Here is a 19,988-nt window from a genome sequence, read left to right on the forward strand (position 1 = left end):
TTATAAAGTGAATTAAAGTAAAAGTAAAAATATTTGGAAGAGATTTGTCTAGCCCTCAGATCCTTATTGGAATTATTAAATACTTTGTTTACTGAAATGATGTGCTGTGGCAGTTAGGAAGACTCATTCTTGAGTTGTGACTTTACAAGATGCCAGGTCTGTGGCTCAATTACTTAGTATTTTTGAACTTTTATAACATGGGGGGAGGGAAATGACAACTTCACCAGGTTTTGTGAGGACTGAAGATAATTTGTATAAAGTGCCTTGTAGGTACAGTGCATTATACACTGCAAATGCTCAATATAGAAGACTTCACCCTACCCCTCAAATGAGTCACTTCCCCAATGAATCTAGCTCTCTCTTCTCTCTGAATCCATGGACTTACTATTCCCTTTGCCTACAGCCCCCTTTCTCAGCATCCTCCTTCTCTTAGCATGGATGTCCCTTTTTTCAAGAAGTTTCCCTGGCTTTCTAGGTCTAGGTTAGATGCTTCTACAAACGAGAAATGCTTTTGGCTACAAATAATCGCAAAACCCAAATAAAGACAACTTAAGCAAATAGAAGTTTGCTTTTCTTTCACAGCAAGAATTGGGAATGTAGAGATTTGCTGCTTTGGTTCAGGAAGTTAATTATATTAGAGACTTCGTGCTGACACTCTCGAATTCCTTTGGCCTTTTCTTTATGGTCATAAGATGATTATAGCATCTCTAAGCATTCATTTTCTTATACCACACAGAAAGGTAGAAGCAGAAGGAGGAGTGATGTTCAGAGTTTCTCCTCAGTACCTTCTTTTTTTTTAAAGAAAAAAGTTTATTTATTTGACAGCACCAGCTCTCATTTGCGGCATGTGGGATCAAGTTTCCTAACAATGGGTGGAACCCCTGCACTGGTCCACCAGGGAAGTCCCTCCTCCCTACCTTCTTTTTATCAGAGATGAAAAAAGTCTTTCTCCCCTCCAGACTCCACCATCGTGATAAGAGAAAACCACTTAGGATTACGATTCAGGCAGATAATAGATTGCTTCCCAAGGAGCTATGGTAAGTTTTCAAAAATAAATGAATAAATAACCCAAACAAACAAACAAAAACCATTTAGATTTGCTGTAGTTCAGTCAAGATCATATATGTCACTGAGAACTAATCTCATGTGCTTGAATATTTGAAGCTTTCCAAGTCTACAGTTAGTCATATATGCTTCTCTGCAATGACCATGCATAAATACAAGGTACAAAACAGGAGGCATCAACTAAGAGAAACTGCCCCTTTCTCTGGTTCTGACCTCCCCAGTCTCTTGTTTCTTTGTGTATCTCTCATTAACCAAGACAGTGAGGGAAAGATAGGTATTGTAATAACACAACAAACACCTTTATCTGCTTTGCCACTTCGAGTGCTATTCCTGTGTTTCAGCCTTTTACAAATTCACCAGCCTTGCCAGACATCCAGAGAAGTCTCAGACCTCCTGTGCCTGTGATGATTTCACAGGTGGCAGAAGGAGAGGATGAGCAAAAAGAGGAAGTCTGGGAAAGGAGAGCAAGGGAGGGAGCAAGGGAAGACTGGAAGGAAGAAAGAAAGGAGGAAGGAAGGAAGGGAAGGAGGGAGGAATGTGGAAGGGAAGGTGGAAAATGTTTTGAAAAGAGCAAGATGTAAAAGGGAAGAGGACAGAAGAGAAGGAAGGAGAGTAACCTGTACCTGTTCACTGTGAACCCCGCACTTTCACACGCTTCACTGTATCAAATCCACACAAGGACCCAGTGAGGTAGACATCGTTCCCCCCATAGTACGGATGAGCAAACTGAGCCCTCGTCAAGCCTACACAGGGATTCCTCTAGACGGTTCAGGAATGGGACTCAGTATCAGTGGAAGCTTTCAAGTTCTTGTGCTTACTACTACATCATAGGAGAAAAGACCTAGGGAGGTAGGGAAGAATATGAGTGGGGCCCAGTAGCAGCCAGGAGAGGAGAGGAGAGAACAGGCACGGGTAAGACAGCGTGGCCCTGGTTACGATCAAAAGGTACATCTGGTGCCCTTTTGTCTTCATTAAAGCTGTGCTTACTCTTTAACGACTGTGCACACTATTAGATTAATTAATTAGACTTGAGTGTACTCCTTACAAACCCCAGAGAGTTCATCAATAAATAGTATCTAGACATGGTGGCTATGGAACCCAGAAGGAGGTCATCACAAATAATGCTTCACTCTTTGGCTTCAACTTCTGGCGAGGCTGACGGTTGGAGGGCAAGGATTTGGTTATGAGTTCTCCACGTGCCCAGAGCCTAAGACCCCACTGCACCCAAATTTATCTGAAAGTTCCCTCATGTTGGGATGACTTGGAGTGGAGAGGTGGCCCTCAGTGGGGCTCCCAACACAGGAGGCTTCACTGTCATTCAGATTGACAAAGGACCACAAATCTACCCTTTGAAGCTCTATCTCCATGAAGTAGTCTACAAAATCTTCTGTTGACATCATCTGATAAAATCCAGAGAGTGCCTGAATTAAAGCTGGAGAAATGAAGTTAAGCAGCTTGGAAGAAAACCCAGGAGACAATAGAAGATCCTTTTAAGAAATGAAATGATGCAATACCAATGCTCTTAATGGCAAAGAACACAGATGACTCTGGGACGAAAAGCTGTTCAGAATGGTACCACTTTGAAAGTTTTAGGAATTTATTTCCCAATTTATATCAGTTATATTTTCATATATATATATATATATATATTACATCTACAAGTGTGGTATCTGTTAAAATCTATATTTATCTATTTAAATGCTCTTTCAATAAGTATGCACTTAAAATTCTTAGTAGTAAAAAGCGTTGCTTTATAGTTTAATTAGCAGCATTTGTTTTTCTTTTTTAATGATGTATGAAATGATGAAGTGTCTAAGAGTTAATGGAGTCTTACATTCCAAGAAATATAGTATGTCGTGGTGATAATAAAGCCATTGACTTACGGGAAGGGATAGAAGAGACTCACATCTTTTCATTTCATAGATGAGGTCAGTCCCAAAGATGTTGAAGGACTGGGACCACCCTCTTCTCCTATCAGGCCCAGTAATTCATCTGAGGGGCTTTCCATGTGGCTCAGCAGTAAAGAATCTGCCTGCCAATGCAGGAGATGTGGGTTCGATCCCTGGGTTGGGAAGATCCCCTAGTGGAGGAAATGACAACCCACTTCAGTATTCTTACTTGGGAAATTCCATGCACAGAGGAGCCTGGGGGGTATAGTTCATGGGGTTGCAAAAAAGTCGGACACGACTAAGCAACTGAACAACAACAACAGTTCATCTGAGGGAAACACACACAGTCTGGAAGTCGAATCTGGCTTCAAATCCTGACTTTCCCTAGGCAGCCCTGTGCCCTTGGTCATGTAACTTGGAAGTCGAATCTGGCTTCAAATCCTGACTTTCCCTAGGCAGCCCTGTGCCCTTGGTCATGTAACTTAACTTCTCTCCTCTTTACTGTTTTTATCTGCATATTAGGGTTGATAATATCATAACAGGTATCAAAAAACATATCTTAAAATTACAAAGGGGATGTTGTAGAGTCCTGGGTACAGGTGAGCATTCAGTCTGAGACAGGTCAGAGTGCTATTATGAGGTTATCAGAAGTTTCTTTCCAGACTTCATCTTTTGGAGAAAGACTCATCTCTCCCCCCACCACCCAGTCTTCCCTCCTTCTCCTTTTTTCTCTCCTTTCTTTTCTCTCTCCTTTCTCCTCTCTCTCTTTTTTCTTTTTCTTCCCTCCCCACTCCTTCTTCTCTACTGTTTTTGAAACCTATTTCTTTATTTTTCCTCCCCTCTCCTCCTTCCCTTCTTCCTTCCCTCCTTCTCTCCCTTTCCTTCTTTCTTTCCTTCCTTCTTTCTCTCTTTCTTTTCTTTCCTTCCCTTACTTCATCTGCCTCTCTCTCTGTCTCCTCCTCTCTATCTTTTCAAGAAAAAATTCTTTAAAAGCACTCGTCTCTTTTTACAAGGGCACTAATCCCATTCATGAAGACTCTATTTTTATAGCCTAATTGGCTCTCAAAACTACTATCTACAAATACCAGTATATCGGGGGTTAGGGACTCAGCATATAGATCTTGGAGGAACACAAACGTTTGGTCCATAACACCTTTCCATACAAATATTAATGAATTTCATTAGTTGCAGTTCTTTTTGCTGCAAACTATTGAAAAAGTCCTCAGATAGTTTAAGTCAATAGAAGTAGAAAGGATGGGATTTCATGGTGGGAACCTGAGATTTTACAGTGTAAAAGGAAGAGATGAACAGTGGAAATTGAGAAGAATAAAACCTGGGACATCTTTGAGGACTTCAATAAGATGTTTTATTGCTCTTTTTTCTATGTTTCAGTCATTGATTTAATTCAGTTCCAATTGTCCCTCGGTCCCTGGAATCTTCCTTACAGCTTTCTCATTCCCAGAAAAGAGAAATGATTGACTGACAGCCTGCTCAAGTGTTTCTACCTCAACAGTACAGTTGAGTACAGTACAGTACCTGATCAAACAGTCTTTGATCAGGTAGACATAGTACCATAGTATCCCACGTAACTAGTGGGATATGGCAAGTGAGTCACCTGAATTGATGTTTACTGAATACATCAAGCATTTATTAAATATCTACTGTATGCCAAGAAACACTCAGATGAATGCAATACAATTCCTGTCTTCAAGGGTTTATAATAATCTGGGAGAATTTCTCGTTACATCTTACTACTAACTTTCCATAAGCATATTCCTATTTAATGCCCTCAAGCATTCTGATGCTTGGCACTCTTGTCCTCTTCCATTGATGTATAACATTGGAATTAAGAGCTCTAGCTGTGGAGTTCAACTTGGGTTTGACTTGGCTTAATTGCAGCTCTAGGTACATTACTTAATTTCTCTTCTCTGCACTTTGGTTACCTTTTCTGCAAAATAGGATAATAGCTCTAGCTAATAGATGTGTGTGTGTGTGTGTGTGTGTGTGTGTGTGTGTGTGTGTGTAAGAGTGGGAACTGAGTAAGACAGTACATGCATATAGATGCTCAATGGATGTCAGCTATTGCTGCTATTGTTATCATGATCTTAACGCTTTTGATTACTAGAGCTTCAAAATTGAGTTTCAGAAAAGTTAAGTGCCCAATATCACATTTACTGGTGGAATTTGATTTTATTTTAGGTGGAAGTGCAGAATCTCCTACATGGTTATATGGCCCCAACTCCCAATTCTAAGGCAATATAATAGTCAAGATAGCTGAACACCAGGCAAATCACTTCTTTAGTGAAACCTGGTGGGTGACACTGATGACTACAGGACTTTAGGCTCTTGTGACATTTCAGAAACAGTTGTTGATTGTTTTGTGTCCTCCCATATGCACATGTATGTTGCCTGTGTGCACGTGTGTAAGTACATGTGCAGGCTTTTTTCCACATTCCGCTTAGCTCTTGAAATATATTTAAAGGAGCTGCTTTCATAGAAATTGTAGTCAAACTGGAAGCCCAGCACTTTAGGAGAAATCGAAAAATGGGCCTTCAAGAATCCTCTAGCCAAATACTTTCAGACAAGCAAGAGTTCACTTCTCTTTGCAGTGATGACCAAGGAAATCAGTGTTTAGAAGAAACCTCGGTCCTCTTGAATTCCAGGGGCTTTAATGAGCAGATTCCCCTGCTGACCCAGGTTGAACATATCACATGAGTAAGAGATAATTCTTATTTGTGTTCAGCCTTTGAGATTTAGGAATGTTTGTTATTATGGAATAACCCAGCCTAACATGACTAATAGCAGGAATTTGAACTTCACAGCAGGAGCTGGGTGGGTTCAGGTATTTGCAATAAGTTGACCCCAGCTGACATGGGGATTACCCCATAAAACTCACTGAGCACCTATTTGTTCCAGGTTATGTGGGAATGTGATGTGCAAATATGTTTGTCTTCTTAATGTGTATACAGCAGAGAGGGAGAGACCAACCAGTAAATTAGTGATTATAGGTCAGTAATATTCAGCGTATTGTTAGAGGGCCAAGAAAAATTGCTTGAGCCAGGTTTGGATAAGCAAGTAACAAGTAAATGAAGACAAGAAGGTAGAGAGCATTTTAGATAGAAGGAGCCATGAACAAAAGGAAAATCAATTTCAGGGAACTGCAAGGACACATTGCATTTGAGTCAAGGTTTAATGAGGGGAAATAGGCTGAAATGAAGCTACTGAGGCAGCCAGACCCAAGGTCAAAACCACCTGGAGTGCTGTGTTAGGGAGTTTGACTTTCATTTGGCAAACCATAAGATGGTACCTGGGCTTCCCAGGTGGCGCTAGCGGTAAAGAATCTGCCTGCCAATGCAGGAGACATAAGAGATGCAGCTTCCATTCCTGGGTCAGGAAGATACCCTGGGGGAGGGCATGACAATCCACTCCATTATTCTTGCTTGGAGAATCCCAAGGACAGAGGAGCCTGGAAGGCTTCAGTCCATAGGGTCACATAGTTGGACACGACTGAAGTGACATAGCACACACACAGGATGGTACGCATTCGACTGTCTCACAGTAAGTCCATGAGGCAAATATTATCACCACTAATGCCCAGTGATAAACTCAGGTTCAAAGAAGTCAAATAAGATTTTTTTTTCATCTTTCACTTTCAGAATCTTTTATTTATTTATTTGTGATACACTTGACATTAAACATCATGTAGATTTAAGGTGTACAGTGTATTGATTGGATGCACTTGTATATTGCACTGTAATGACAACCCTAGCATTAGCTAACACCCCATCAAATCCCATAATTATCATTTCTTTCTTTGTGGTGAGGACATTTAAGATCTAGTCTCTTGGCAACTTTGAAGTATATAATACAGTATTGTTGACTATAATCACTGTGCCAAGCCCTACAAACTTGCAGTTAGAAGATAAATAACTTCTTGAGAGTAAATGAGATGTTTTGATCCCATACAACTAGTAAGTGACTAGTTGAGACTTGAGTAGTTGCTCTCTGAACTTTTCAACTTTTCATCTAACTTTCCCGCTGCGCAGGTGACTATGGGCACAGCGACCTACATTTCTCCTTCAAATCTCCAAGTTATCTTTATGTGTGTTAGTGTTTTGTGCTTGCTTCCCCTCTGGCTGGTCTCTGGGTCCCCAGATCTACCATTGACTGCCTTTATTTTACCATATAACCTCTCCTAAAATGTCTCTTGAGTGGCATGCTGTCTGAAATACCTGCTAATCCCAACTTCTTGCATCCCTCTTACTCTAGTTATATTTTTTGTTCAAAACACTTACTACTGAAAATTTTCCTTGTTACCTAATTAAATGTTTTCTCCTTGCTTTTGTCCTTTAGAATATAAACTCTTTGAAAATTGGACTGTTATTCATTTTGTGTGTTGTGTATAAGTTGCTCAGTCATGTCCAACTCTCTGTGACCCTGTGGACTGTAGCCCGCCAGGTTCCTCTGTCCATGGAATTCTCCAGGCAAGAATACTGGAGTGGGTTGCCATTCCCTTCTCTAGGGGATCTTCCTGACTTATGGATCAAACCCTGGTCTCCTCTGTTGCAGGCAGATTCTTTGCCATCTGAGCCACCAAGGAATATCGCTTGCCTTCAACGTAGGTACCTAACTCCTGGTAGATGCCTAACCCATGTTTCTGAAAGGGATGAGTGGCCCATTGAATCACAGCTTCAAGGTCACAGCCTGGGAAGATAGCCCTGTGCACTATGCTGAGGGTTGGTGTGAAGATGCCATGAACCAAGAAAAAAAAATCTCTGGGTGATTCCCATATGTCACCCTGCTTTAGTACCGAGGAGTTCAAGCAAAGAAGAAAGAAAGAAAATTCTTCCCAAAACAATCAAGAAAAATTATGCTTTTAGCAGGGACCCTTTGACTTCATCAAATATCTACGGAGCACTGAATATGTGTTAAACCATCCCTGGGATTCAAAGATAAACTATACAACATCCCTGATTTTATTACCTAAAGCTTGCATCTTTTTACATCGTTATTTTATTTTTTTGACTTTCACTGATAATCTGGATAACATTTTATGTCTGGGAAAACACACAGTTCCTGAGTAAAATAGTCCTAATCAATGAAGCGATGTGAGGAAACAAAGGTAAAATTCCAGAATTTTAGCAGTATGTGGCCTCACATAAAGTTTCAGCTCATATCTTCAGTTAAGAGATGGAAAATTGAGTCACAGATTTTGAGTGACATTTCTAAGGCCGCATGTGAGATAATTGAGAAGTTATTGGGAATTAAAATTCTTCTGAGTTCTATTTTAAAGTGCTTTTCCTATGCAGAAAATTAAAAATAAAAAAGGAAATAGATGAAGTTTCTTTCCCTTAGAGAAATATTTAGCCACTTTGAAGGACCCTTACTGATGGGATTCGCAATGAAGCATGATTTCCACTCAGTGATTCCTTAACCAAACCAAAGCCCCCAGCTGAGTTATGTTGATTTCTTTACGACCTGACAAGAGCGACAGAATATGAAGGAGTTTTATTTTCACTAATTTGCTTCTGAGGTGTTGTTTGCACAGAATTGCACCTTTAGTCATTATTTTCAACCTCCATGTATAATGCTCTGCTGACTCATTTACTTTAGATTTAAAAGCTCGGTTTTGCCCTCAGTAATTAAAATGCCCACATTTCTTAGATGGGCTCAGAAGACGGAGCTGTATTCTGCTTCATAACAGATAAGACCATTTGGAGAAGCACCAAGGTGTGTTTATTTGAATCCATTACCATCCCTTAGGGATGCCAGCACACCTGATGTGCTAAGGATAGGTTTGAAAATGGCAACCCACTCCAGCATTCTTGCTGGAGAACCTCATGGGCAGAGGCGCCTGGCGGGCTATAGTCTGTGGGGTCACAAAGAGTCGGACGGGACTTAGTAACAACAGCAATAAGCACACACTCTTGTCCTCCTCATACGAAGGGTGGAAGAGGTTCCTTTAACCAGAATTCTATAGAACCTGGTTTGAATGGAGTGGATTCCTGGGGTACCTTTGTCATATTCATCTCCATGGCTGCCAGGATCCAGGGTCCAATTGGCTTCACAGACTTGTGTGAGCTTTTCGACAAAGAATGACTGAGATCAATGACTGGCGCCATTGCAGACACCAACCAGAATAAGCAACATCTGATTCTTCTTGTTCTGTTAATATGAAACATGGCCAGGGGAGCACTTTTCTGCCTTTTTGGACCAGACTTTGGCAGAGCTAAAGGGGAAGTTCACATTTCAGGTGCCGCAGAAGCACAGCCTGCTGCCCACAGAAGAGGAAAAGTTAAGAAGTCATTTCTGCAAAGCCTGGAAACCATAGCTTCAGGGACCAGCCCAGAGACTCTGTTTTCACAAATGCTGGATACATCCATTTAATTTGCTGTTGATGTGTTCTTTTAGTGATAGTTTTTTTTTATGCTCTTTCAGTCCAAACCAGCTGTAGAAGATAATTGCCTTCACCATTCATGTATGTTCTCCAAAGAGAACTTGTGTGTTGTTTTGAGATACTTTATATGAAAACATTTGATTGCATTTGCCATCCATTCACATCAGCGAGGGAAATTTCCTCAATACTTTGTCAGTGAGAGAAGAGAAAGATCTTTTGGATTCTGTACATTTCATTTCAGCTGTTGCAAATTTTGAATGGTTGTGAAATGATTTTACATTTTATTAACACCTACTCGTACAAAGTTGGTTTTTAGTTGTGGTAACTATTAAAACTTTGAAAAGAGCCTCATTAAAAAGTATCCATTAGAATTTGTGTGTGGCCAACTGAAGCATAAAATCCACTATGAAATAAAAGTTATCACCAGAGAAGCAAGTTCAAGTTGCCTATTAGAATTCTGATGGGATTTTATGCAGTTGTTTCATATGTTTAATATTTAATACCATCCACAATACTTTTTTCATTTTATCTTTTCTTATCATAATAGTACTTTACAAGAAAGTTAAATGAATTTTCTTTTGCTACCAGCATTACTACACTAAAAAATAATATCATGTTTCCTGTTGCAGTGGGAAAAAAAAGTCCTACACTACACTGCATGAGCAGACCTTTTACAATTCCTTATTGTGGTCTGGATAACGATCCTAGTTAGAAGTGGTTTACCTCAGAAAAGGAACTAAACAGACATTTCTCCAAAGAAGACATACAGATGGCTAACAAACACATGAAAAGATGCTCAACATCACTCATTATTAGAGAAATGCAAATCAAAACCACAATGAGGTACCATTTCACACCAGTCAGAATGGCTGCTATCCAAAAGTCTACAAGCAATAAATGCTGGAGAGAGTGTGGAGAAAAGGGAACCTTCTTACACTGTTGGTGGGAATGCAAACTAGTACAGCCACTATGGAGAACAGTGTGGAGATTCCTTAAAAAACTGGGAATAGAACTGCCATATGACCCAGCAATCCCACTGCTGGGCATACACACTGAGGAAACCAGAATTGAAAGAGACGCATGTACCCCAATGTTCATCGCAGCACTGTTTACAATAGCCAGGACATGGAAGCAACCTAGATGTCCATCAGCAGACGAATGGATAAGGAAGCTGTGGTACATATATGCAGTGGAATATTACTCAGCCATTAAAAAGAATACATTTGAATCAGTTCTATTGAGATGGATGAAACTGGAGCCCATTATACAGAGTGAAGTAAGCCAGAAAGAAAAACACCAATACAGTATACTAATGCATATATATGGAATTTGAAAGATGGTAACGATAACCCTATATGCAAGACAGAATAAGAGACACAGATACATAGAACAGTCTTATGGACTCTGAGGGAGAAGGTGAGGGTGGGACGTTCTGAGAGAATAGCATTGAAACATGTATATTATCATATGTGAAACAGAACACCATTCCAGGTTCAATGCATGAGACAAATGCTCAAGGCTGGGGCAATGGGATGACCCAGAGGGATAGGATGGGGAGGGAGGTGGGAGGGGGGTTCAGGATGGGGAACACATGTAAACCCATGGCTGATTCATGTCAATGTATGGCAAAAACCACTACAATATTGTAAAGTAATTAGCCCCCAACTAAAATAAATAAATTTATTTAAAAAATAAATAAATAAATAAAATGTCTGGGGAAAAAAAAAAGAAAAGGAACTTCTCACTGACTTATACAACAACCTGGTGAATAAAGCAGATTTTCTTTCTAAAGATGAGCACAAGCAAACCTTGAGGTTAAGAGTCTTGCCTTCATTCATGCAAACCATAAATGTCCATCTCTTTTGCCTCCTGTCCTGTGCTTTGCAGAGTTGGGCAAAGTTTCTCAAGAAAATAGATGATGCTCTCTATCCAAACTTGAGAAACTGGGATGATGCTGTTAACTTTAATGTGCTTCTCATTTTAATTTTTTTAAAAAAAGTATAATCCCAGAAGGCTCCCCAGGTGGCTCAGTAGTAAAGAATCTGCCTGCAATGCAGGAACCGCAGGAGACGCAGGTTCAATCCCTGGGTCAGGAAGATCCCCTGGAGTAGGAATTAGAAAGCCACTCCAGTATTCTTGCTGGGATAATCCCATGGACAGAGGAGCCTGGCAGGCTACAGTCCATAGCATTGCAAAAAGTTACATAGGACAGGGCAGTTGAGCAAGCATGCATGCATAATCCCAGAAATCCACACAGGCATTCATCTTAATAGATTACTGAACACTACAGGAAAGGGAAAGAAAGAATAATTCTTCCATTTATAGATGTTGCTTTACTCTTAGACAGTGGGATACCTGGCTGAGAGAAAAAAGTGCTCCGTTAGGTCTCAGAAGAGTGTACAAAAAGGTCCATGATCAGGAAAGTGTAAAGTGATGTACTTAGAAGAAAAATAATTAAAAAATAATCCAAGCCATGTATAGCCCACAGTTTTCAGGCCCACAACTCTAGGTGTAAATCTAGGGTTATTACAACATTTGACTACAGTCCTTCTTCAGCTTTGTCTCATTGGCTATTGCAAGATGTCTGTCATATTCAACCATCTCTCAAATCGTTTTCTACTTTTTCTTTCAATTCTATTGTCACTTCCTCTGTCCAAGCTACAATAATGTTTTCTTTTCCTAGCCATGCCAGGTGGCATGCAGGGTCCTAGTTCCCTAATCAGGGATGGAACTCACGCCCTGCATTGAAAGTGAGAAGTCTTAACCACTGGACTACTAGGGAAGTCCCCCAAACTATAATAATCTCCCTTCATCCTTTTTTCTCTTTTGTTTATTCTCTTCTTCACTGTCAGCATAAACATTTTGCAGTACTAATCTGGTATTTAACATACAACAATTCTACTAAACCCCTCTGGCATCTGTCTTCCTATTGCTAGTACGGTTAGGACAGAAACCCCCAGAATGGACTTCAGGGCCTCCCTTGACCCAGCTTCTGTCTGTCTCTCCATCTTCATCTGGCCCCAAGCCTTATCTCTGATCACATTCTCTAAATATACCTGGTCCTCACTGCTTTTGCCCACATCTCTCCTCTGTGTTTTCCTGGTACCTCTTGTCACCTCAATCACATCTTTTCATCCTTAATATCTCACTTCCTTGTTATATTCTTAGAAAATCTCTCCCTGATGCCCTGATTTGGTCAACAACTCGTACCACAGGCTCTGAAAAGATGGCATAACTTATTCTTGGTTGTGCTTTTCATATTTGCCATTTTTCATTCCCTTGGCAGTTATTTGATTAATGTCTTTTTCCTGCCAGACAGTTTACACCTTATGAAGACAGGCTGTATTTTTTACTTTTGTTGTGGCTCACCATTGTGGCTTCAGACTACAATATGGCATTGAATCAAATCCAACGTGAATGTTCAGTACAATACATTTCAGCGGCTATTTATTATTAATTGTTTTTTAGTGGATTCAGTGTATCTACTTCTGGTGAACTTCTTGGTACTTTCTATCATTTTCCCTTTTCCTGACTGTCTCCTCCAAGTCCTATAGTAGCTAAGCCTGTCAGCTGCCTCTATCACCGAGTCCTATCGCTGCCTCCTCTGGGTACAAGAGCCAGGCTTCAGCCGAGCCTCCGAGGACCCTCACTGGTGAGGACTGAGGGAGCAACAGCTTAGGTTTGACCCCATCAGATCAAGAGGCTCTGGCTTCCCAAAGGACTGGTGGGAAAAGCCAGGTACCATAGCCAAGCTCCATGATGCAATTGACACCCCAGCAGGTGAGCTTGGACCAGTGAGAGACAGGAGACAGAAAGGATGGGCAGATACATTGCTAGTGCTTCTTCTCTCTGGAGAGGAAGTGAAGTATGCAGCCCCACTTGGCTTTTCCAGGGACACCCTTGTGACTGATCCACCCTCTCGCTTTAGAGTCCCCTGAAACTTGGGTCAGTTTAGTAAAGCCCATTTCATATTTCCCTTGAAACTTTGATCAGTTTAGTAGCACCCATCTCATATTCGTTTTCCTTACTTCCTTCTCTCTTCCGTTTTGCTCCCCTCTCCTGTGTACCAGCTGTACACCACCCCCCATGAAAAATAGCTAAGATTTGCCTCAGACTCTTTTCTAGGAAACCTAGGCTTGGATGATTTTCCCTCTTGTTTTCAGTATCACTATAATCTTCCTTTGGGGCACCAATCTAAGCAACTGGACAATGCTGGACCCCATTCATACATTTGTGAGCTAAATATTTATTGAGTTCATACTAAGGGATGGGCTGTATTTGGAGTCTTGTAGGTATGAGAATGTAGAGAAAGCTATTCTTGAGCTTTAGAGGCCATTTCTGAAGTGGGAGAAGGGGAAGCAGGCATGGAAATTAGCTGTCAGGAGATTATTGTAAGTGTTCACTGACCTAACAATCATTAGTTTTGTCCAGAGTTGTCAGGAGGGTTTTTTCAGGGGAGAGTAACATATGATGAGGAAATGTCACCCTAAAGGATAAGGAGTGATCTTCCCATCAGACGAAGTGGTCAGAGAGGAAGCGAGACAAGAGAAGGCTCTCCAGGTAGAGGGAGGAACAGGCATGCAAAACAGATTGTGGCACATCCTGAGGAAAATTGCCAGAGTTTATCAGAAAAAAAGGAAGCTGGGGAGGACTCGGGCTCAGAGCTACAAAGGAGAATTGACTCTACATTGTGGTCAGGCAGCCACATTTCTGGTACACCCTGTGAAGAGGCATCAGGATAAAATGAAGGTGATGGAGGGACCTGGTATCAACTAATTTTGTTTAATTTTTCCTGCTTCATTTTGTAGCAGAATTTCAGGCACACTGAGTGATCCAAGCTTAGAAATATGAAGAATGAGTGTTACTATAATCACAGAACCTGCATTTTTACATGAGGTTGCTTGCCCTTTGAAATCCACAGACCGAAGCGACAAATGTAGCCTGGTTGATCCCCAAAGCAGATCTGTTTTTGATGTCTCCTTCTACCGGACAGAATTATTTTCAGTAATAATCAATGAAAGGGATGAATATGTTTCAGGTATGAGTCAAAATTTGTATTTCACATCTTAAAATTTTATACCTTGAATTTCACATTCTATTTCACTTTTAAATAGAAATAAACACTTTAAAGGCAAGTGGAATGACAGAACTGAAGTGACTCTAGTTCTTTCTTCATCTTTACCATCACTGTATCATCACTGTTTATTTCTCACCTGTAGGTTAAATATAGAAATATGTATTATATCCACAGGGTTAGATACGTGAACTATATTTGCACCTACAGTAAGCACAAACCATTCTAAATCCTAGGAAATCTTACTCTTGAAAGCAATGTGTGTTACTGGGTCTATCTATGTCAGGGGAGCTCTTTCAATCAACTTCCATTGTATTAATGAACAACAAACACTTACCAATTTGAAGCCTATAGACACATTAGTAAAACTCATCAGTAGTAACAGGGATTGTTGGGAACTTGGAACAACAAATAATTTGGGGGAATGCGCATTTTCTCACTGACATTGTTCAGAATTGCTAGTGAATGGTGATAATAAAAGCAGATATTGTTGAGCTTCCCAGGTGGTGCAGTGGTAAAGAATCTGCCTGCCAGTGCAAGAGAAGCAAAAGACAAGGGTTCAATCCCTGGGTCAGGAAAATCCCCTGGAGAAGGAAAGGACAACCCACTTCAGCATTCTTGCCTGGAAAATGCCATGGACATAGGAGTCTGGTGGGCTATAGTCCATGGGGTTGCAAAGAGTTGGACACAACTGAATGACTAAAACAAACAAAAAAAACATACAGTAAGTTTTAGCTCATCTAGTTCAAGAAGGGAAAGTGAGACCCTAGGGGGAAAACTGAGGTAGTAGCTGACACAGGATTGAAACCCAAATCTTCATATTTTAACTCAGTTCTCTGATCCCTTAGCAACATTGATTAATATGATCATGGTGACAAAATGAATGGTTGATCAACAAGCCCTGAAGACTCAGAACTTATGAGAAGTGTTGTTTTAGGGAAATTGGTTTATGCAGTTGTCACATACTAGTGTTCAAAAAAAATGCTTTCTTTTTTTCAGCAAGCTCTGGGAGATGGTGAATGACAGGGAAGCCTGGTATACTGCAGTCCACAAAAAGTCAGACATGACTGAACAACTAACAACAACAGTTTTTCAAAATTGGGCCAGGGATAATAACCTCTCTGTCTCATGGTGACATGAGATGCCATTATAAGCTGAGTGAGATGATGTATCTACAGCAGCCACACACTGTCTGCACCTGCTTGCTGTTCAAAAAACCCTATGATTTTCGTTACTATTGCTATTATACATGAGTGCTGCCCAATAGAAATATAATACGAGCCACAAACGCATACCACATATGTAATTTTGAATTTCCAATAATCACTTTTCGAAAAGTAAAAAGAAACTATCAAAATAAATTTTAATAGTTTAATGATATGTTTTATTATTTAACTCAGTATAATTGAATATTATCACTTCAACATCTGATCAATATAAAACTTAGTAATGAAATATTTTGCATTTCTTTTTAGAGGCAAGCCTCATTTTATTGCATCTCTCTTTATTGTACTTTGCAGATACTACATTTTTTAGCAAATGAAAGGTCTGTGGCAACCTGGCATTGAGCAAGTCTATTGTCACCATTTTTTTCCCCAACACCATTTGCTCCCTTCATATCTCTGTGTCACAGTTTGGTAATCCTCACAATATTTCAAGCTGTTTCATTATTCTTGTATTTGTTGTGATGATCTTGTGATCAGTGATCTTTGATATTACTACTAGGACTTGCTGAAGGCTAAGATGATGCTTAACATTTTTTAGCAGTAAAGTTCTTTTTATTTTTTTAATTTAAATTTTTTTAAGATTATTTTATGTGAACCACTGTTAAAGGCTTTATTGGATTTGTTAACATATTGCTTCTGTTTTTTTATGTTTTGTTTTTTTTGGCTGTGAGGCATGTGAGATCTTAGCTTCCTGATGAGGGATCTTCCCTCTGCCTTGGAAGGCAAAGTCTTAAAGACTGAACTGCCAGGAAAGTCCCCAAATTTCTTTTTAATTAAGGTATATACATTGGTTTTTTAGGTGTAATGCTATTACACACTTACTAGACTATCATATAGTGTGTATATAACTTCTAGATGCACTGGGAAGCCAAAAAACTCATAGAACTCTCTTGCAATATCCATTTTATTGTGTTGGTCTAGAACAGAGCCTGCAATCTCTCTGAGGTTCGTCTGTACTTTCTTAGTCTTTGAAGTCCAGTATGTGTTGTATGGGCTTCCTAGGTGGCTCAGTGGTAAAGAATCTCTGTCTGCCAGTGCAGGAAATGCAAGAGACGAGGGTTCAATCCCTGGCTCAGGAAGATCCCCTGGGAAAGGAAATGGCAACCCACTGCAGTATCCTTGCCTGGAAAATCCCATGGACAGAAGAAGCTGGTGGGCTCCAGTCTGTGGGGTCACAAAGAATCGGACAGGACTGAGAGACTTAGCACAAGGTCTGTATGCTAGAGCACAGTTCAGTTTGCATAGTCACACTGCAAATGTTTAATAGGCGCATGTGAGTAATGGCTGCTATATTAGACAATACAGGTATAGATAGTTACTCTAAAAGGTAACATATATTAAGAACATAAACAGCTATTAAAGTTTTGATGGCGCCATTTACCATATTTACATTAATATTTTGGGTAATCAAGCAATCAGAGATATTTGAAGGAAATCCTAAAACTTAAAAGTATTTGATATAATATTAAGATTTGTGTGTGTGTGTTTCCAATGATGCAACAAATAAAGATCTTTGTAAATGTCCAGTGCAAAGGAGCAAAGCTAGAATCACATTTCTTTTCTAATGAATAGTTATGACTCCTCTGGTCATATTTTGAGACATTGATTGCATTGTTCTTTCTGCCTTACTTTGCCAGGAAGCTCTTAGCTAAATTGAGCATTCTACTGTAGTGGTTATCTTTAGGCTAAGTATCTTTTTTTCTACCTGCTCTATCCTCAGCTCTTGTTTTTTATTCTAAAATTTTGCCTAATTTCCAACATGTTTATTTATTATTACTGAAAATTATTTGAGGAGAATAAATAATATATAAAGGAATAAATGTATAAAGCATTGTAAAAACATCTTTTGGTACCTGCTTCAGACAGACTACTGGGTTGAATGAATTACAATCCTATGTGAGATATGACCTAGAGTTTAGTATTCTTAGGAGAATAATTAAACTCAAACTATAGATTTAGATATTGTCAGAGTCTGGAAAGGCTGGGAGATTATTTAGTCAGACTCTTGAGTTCCAGATAAGTTAAGCAACCTTCTTAAAGGTTTCTAGAAGTTTAATGGTAGATCTGGCCTTTAGACTGGTCTTCACAGCATATGAACTACCTCTGTATCCATTTTAATAAGATTCTGATGAACTAGTTTTCAAAGAATCAGCTCTCCTTGGTGGGTGGGCAGAGATGTTTTGCCTGGGGCAGTTCAAATCTTGACATTTGTTGGTACAATGTACATGGACTAATACAGATTTCTCTCTTATTTGCTGAGGGCAAACTTGGCTAGACATAATCGATCTATTTTGTGAAGGAGTCTAGGCTCTCCATCCCTGATAATAGAACCATTATTCATGTTCAAGTGGAAAGATGACTTTCCACTCTGAGTTTGGACTATGGATATTGGTTTTTATCAATCATGCTTGATAAAACCATACAACATGCTAATTGCTGAAATTATTTAATAGAATTTGGCATTGATTTGGGAGAAAAAAACAGACATTCTCATATAGTCACATACTTACCTCGAGGTTTTTGGAAAATAATTTGCTAATGTATATCAAAAATCTTAATCATATACCCTCATGTCCTTTGGACCAAAAATATAGCTTCTAGGTATTTATCCCAAGTTAATTTAGAGCCTTGGCTTACACATGTATGTTACAAAATTACATTTGTATCCCATCTCTGATCCCTTATCAGGACCTGGGAATTGGGTAGTTCTAATTATGCTCATTTTACAGATTAAGAAGCCAAGAGTTGAGGAAGTTCAGGTAACTAGCTTGTAGTCACACAGCTAATTGGTAAAAACCCGTCTGCAATTTACTTCATCTGAATTATGTAGACAGCCTTTGAGACAAGCATTTTAGTAGAAACTGACAAAGACTATCTAGGAAATCAGAGGAGACAGGAAAAAGAGCAGAGAGAGGACAAGGCTTCCGTAAGTGATTAGTTTTATTTGATCCTTAAATATGTTTGACATAAAAATAGCAGATTAAAAGATACTAGACTTCAGACTCAAAGTTAGTAAACATTCAGATCACAGTGAGATCATGCATTGCTGCATTGCACATGAAATGAAGAAGTGTGTGAGATATGTACTGAACTCAGAATTCAAGTTCAATATGATACAGTATTTGCTTTTCATGACTGTTCATTTAAAACTAGGAAAGATTAGAGCCGGCTACTGATTCTTATTATTTGGACTAAAACAATTTTTATGCAAGGAAAAAAAACAAAGGATCAACCTACTATTTTAGCTTATTTACTTTTTTTTTTTTTAACAAGCTTGGCTCAGCTGGTAAAGAACCCACCTGATGAAGGAGATGAAGGAGATGAAAGAGATGAGGGTTCAGTCCCTCAGAAGGGGAGATCTGCTGGAGAAAGAAATGGTAACCCACTCCAGTATTCTTACCTGGAAATCCCTGTGGACTGAGGAGTCTGGTGGGACAGTCCATGGGGTTGCAAAGAGTCAGACACAACTGAACACGCATATATGCAGAAAACCAGTACAGCTGTTGCAAGGAGAAATCAACTCTGACTCCATGTTGGAACTGTTTCTTTGGCTTGCTTTCTGTTGCTTTTGTTATTATATTCATACGTAATGGCTGGCCTCAGAGAATCCTGCCCCTCTGCCTGACTGTCAGAGTGCCTTTGTTCAGAACCCTATAGATGGCAGAAAGGAAGAAATGAACACATCCCCCTGTCTGAGGCTTGCCATTCTGATAGACATTTGCAAGATTAAATGGCCTTTTACCTTGCTTCCTCAAGGCCCCCTATCTCTGATTTACAAAAGAACCTGGCATCCAGACCGAGGTAAGATGGTTATTTTGAGATATTAGTCTGCCATCTTCTTGGTCAGAAGGCTTTCTGAATAAAGTCCAATTCCTTGCTTCAACACCTCATCTCTCAGATTCATTGTCCTGTTTTGTGGCAAGCAGAGCAAACTTGGACTTGGTAACACAGCCACTATGCACCCTGCTTGACTGCTGACCTGGGGCCAGCCCTTCAACCTGGATGGAGCTTCTATTTTGCGAACAGAGGGTGTGGGATTCTCTGTGGAGCCTTTCCTGTGTCCTACTGGCAAGGTTGTTTTTAACTTTCACTAGTGAAGCTTATAATGAGGGATTTTCTCACTTTTCAGTAGGAGTCAGACTTTACACCCTAACATGCAGGATTTTAAAATGGGAGAATTGTAGAAAGATGCTTGTGGGATGCCTACAGGGTAAAAAGAAGCCTTTGTTTTTGGTTGTTATGGATATCAGGCAAAGTCCATCATCACCATTATCATCACCTTCATCATCATAACCAAAATAATTCCAAACATTGGGTCAATCATTATGCTAAGCACC

At 39.8% G+C, this 19,988-nt stretch overlaps 1 long non-coding RNA gene across 1 annotated transcript; it reads left to right on the forward strand.

Moving 5' to 3' along the window:
• The first annotated feature begins 9,064 nt into the window (after nucleotides 1–9,064).
• LOC145510084 (uncharacterized) lies at nucleotides 9,065–19,536 on the forward strand. Its single transcript, XR_014056664.1, has 4 exons — nucleotides 9,065–10,627; nucleotides 14,160–14,389; nucleotides 16,692–16,862; nucleotides 18,925–19,536. It is a non-coding gene; the product is annotated as an uncharacterized LOC145510084 (long non-coding RNA).
• Nucleotides 19,537–19,988: the final 452 nt, after the last annotated feature.

The sequence above is a fragment of the Giraffa tippelskirchi genome, chromosome 6 (assembly GCF_054371585.1).
Source record: "Giraffa tippelskirchi isolate mGirTip1 chromosome 6, T2T-mGirTip1v1.2.pri, whole genome shotgun sequence".
Classification (NCBI taxonomy): domain Eukaryota; kingdom Metazoa; phylum Chordata; class Mammalia; order Artiodactyla; family Giraffidae; genus Giraffa; species Giraffa tippelskirchi.